This window comes from Glycine soja, chromosome 15 (genome assembly GCF_004193775.1).
Source record: "Glycine soja cultivar W05 chromosome 15, ASM419377v2, whole genome shotgun sequence".
Lineage (NCBI taxonomy): Eukaryota > Viridiplantae > Streptophyta > Magnoliopsida > Fabales > Fabaceae > Glycine > Glycine soja.
Genome location: NC_041016.1, coordinates 21121798 through 21125056, shown reverse-complemented (window position 1 = coordinate 21125056; position 3259 = coordinate 21121798). Strand labels below are relative to the sequence as shown.

Sequence of the window (3259 nt, the reverse complement as noted above, 5' to 3'; positions counted from 1 at the left end):
TCATATCTACCATAGTATTCCCCATGGTCACATTTGACAACCTTAATTTTCTTTATTTTTCTTAGTTGAAGTTTAACTTCAACTTTGAAAGACTAAATGTCTAAAGGCCAAAACTTCTCATAATTTAAATAAAGAGGAATCATCTATGAACATAACAAAATACAATTGTTCATTCCATGAATCCATAAGGAATAGAACATAAATAAATGCATGTATTAGTTCTAAGACATCCTTATTTCTTTAAGCACTTGAATTCCATTTTGTTTGTTTATTTCCCCTTTATATACTCAATATAGACTATAAGGTCCAACCAATATAAAGGATCTAGAATTTCCTATAACACATGTAACACCCTGAAATATTATTAGTAATTATAATTGATATTTGATCTTATTTATTGTGTTGTTTTATCCATGTTTTATTTCAAGGAGGTGAGTTTAGTTATTAGAAGGGTATGGGTACTTAAAACTCTAGCTTCTCAAAGAAGCCTCTCAAGGAAGCTTCTCAAAGAAGCCTCACGAGGAAGCTTCCCAAGGAAGCCTCTCGAGAAAAGCTTCTCAAGGAAACTACCTGAAGTTGTCTCGGTAAAAGCACCCTCCTACATTCATTAACCGTTAGATCTTCTTGAAATTTTGTCTGGATGTTCATAGGACAGATGTCCACAACCTGACCGTTGCGATCTGATATATGACGTCTGGAATGTGAGAAACGCTTCCTTTCCCGAGAGTAGAAGCACTTGAGTGTTGCAAACGTTATTTTTCATGTAGCCTTGAAAACAGACATTCCTTTCTCCTTCTTTCTTCCAAAACCCTTCCCCAATGTCCCAAGCTTCTTCTCCACCACCCACAACCACCACGGACCGCCGTTGTTCTCCGTTGAAATCCCACACCGAGAGGAACCCTTCAATCGGAGCGGAATCTTTCAAGCTTGTCTCGCGGTTTCAGTAGAGAATGAAGCCCAATCTGACCTTTGCGGTTTTCTTCGAGGTAACCATGATTTTAAGCTTGTTCCTTGGTAGTTTAAGCTTATCTTTGCATCTTTTCTGACTTTAGAACCATCATTGTATGTTTTACGCTTCCTTTGAAAAACCTTAGAGAAAGAGACTTTGTAAAAGTTATCTTTTTATGAAATGGGTGTTATTTTCGTGAGCTTCACTGAACCCCGATCACATTGACGTGATTGGAATTTCAAAATGATGTTCCTTTTGTAGAATCCAAAACGACCTTAGCCTTTTCATGTAGTGACATGAGTATTTGACTCAAAATATTGTTGTTAACCTTATTTCTAAAATCCATAGTAATTTCCTTCATTTTGGCGTAATAGAGACTTGCGTTGGACCGATAAGCGTGAACGAAAGAGAGGCCTCTAAGTGACACAAAGAGGAACCGACGGGGAGCTCACGATAGGTGAGGGGAGTTTATTATAAAATTTACCGTTTTGACACCATAGTTAGGGTCAGGGAACCTAGCTACGAGAATATATGTTTGTCCCTGTTGCATGCTGATTTTCCTTTATAGAAAACAACATTTTTAACTAATGGGATGTGATATAATTGTTATTGATATGCATGCTGGTTTTCAAGAAAAACTATGTTTTTGGCGAATAGGATGTGATATATTTATTGTTGATGAATGAAATTATTGTCTTTATTTGACTTGTGTTGTTTGAAGACCTGGGGAGTGTGAATCTCAGGCATGAAAGAAATATGTATATGCGGAATGCGACTTACTGTTGATGTTGCTATTGATGACTTTAATTGATATGTGGTGATGTTGATATTTATGATGATATTGATTTGAGATGACGTTGCTAATGAAGATCATGTCCATGAATTGATGTTATTATTGATGATTATGTGAATATGAAATGAGGTTGTTGTTGTTGTTGATAACGTCATTGAGATGAGATGATGTTTATGTTGAGAATGATATTGAAATGGAATGTTGATGATGTTGGAAATGCATTGAGATGTGCATGTTGTGTATGTTCATGGGGGGTGCAGTGACCTTGTCGGATGTCCCTTGTGTGGGAAACTAGAGTGGTTAAAGAATTTAAGCATCTTTGAGGGGATGCTTAGGAGCTTTAATTCATCCATGGTCATGTACTTGATGACGCCCACGTTTATACGTTGTATGTTGTGTATGTTCATGGGGGGTGCGCTGACCTTATCGGATGTCCCTTGTGGGGAAAAATAGAGTGGTTAAAGAGTTTAAGCGTTTCTGAGGGGATGTTTAGGATCTTTAATTCATCCATGGTCAGGTACTTGATGACGCCCATGGTTCATGCCTCATATGACATGGGAAATAGTATAAACTATGGCAGTATGTACTTTATACTGGGGGTGCGTCACCGGGTAGGGAACTCCCTTGTGCCCTAGGCTGATCACTGAGGGGGGGAGTTACGGTGCACGACTGGGTGGCCTCGACAATTATTGCATAGTTTCCCTAAGTGAGGTGGCGTGTGGACACACTTAGGCTATTTCCTTGGTTGATGGTACATACCACATTTCATTTGAGAGTTGAGGTCAGGTGCATGCATCATTCTAAGCATAATTGATTGGATCCATGGATGAATGATGAATAATTGTTGAATGTGTGTGTTGACTAATGAATGTTGTGTAAGCTCATGATGTTTGCCTATGTTTTCTTACTAATTGTGGTTATTTGGATTTTTAGTATTGGTTCTTTTTATAATGAACTCATCGTTGCAATTTTGTATCATGTGGTTGATACCTGTGATGATCGCGAACCTTATTCATGGGAGCAGAATGACAGCAATAGGGTGCAGGAAGTGAGATTCTGTTGAGGTATCGCCAAGCCGACGTGATGACATTGGGATTATTTTGGGAGAGAGTTGTGTTTTGTTAATCAACTCCTCCATAGTTGGTTCATGATTCCTTTTGTTGAACTAAAGATGTAAAACTCAGATTTTTAATTATATGTATAAACAAGTTTAATTTCCATTATGTGTATGACGTGTACGGATATATGTACCTAAATAATGGTGTGTTCTTTGGTGAATGTATGTCGAGACAAAAATTACTTTTATTTTCATAAGCAAAATAAGGGAGTTTTCATTTAAAAATTAAAATTATCGCATATTAGAGTGGTGATATCATAGCGACGAGGCGGGTCGTTACAACACAAGCATTCAAATTCTCTATTAAGAGATATGACTTAAGTGCTTATGTTATAAAGTAACGAAATTCTCATTTAGTTTTAAGTTTCGTACCACCCAAAAAATGTTTGTAATAGGAACA

The 3259-nt window shown here is 37.3% G+C and overlaps 1 long non-coding RNA gene across 1 annotated transcript; it reads left to right on the top strand.

Annotated features, from left to right (window-relative positions):
• The first annotated feature begins 745 nt into the window (after positions 1 to 745).
• On the top strand, positions 746 to 2965 carry LOC114387237. Its single transcript, XR_003661277.1, has 3 exons — positions 746 to 986; positions 1324 to 1406; positions 2767 to 2965. It is a non-coding gene; the product is annotated as an uncharacterized LOC114387237 (long non-coding RNA).
• The last annotated feature ends 294 nt before the right edge of the window (positions 2966 to 3259 follow it).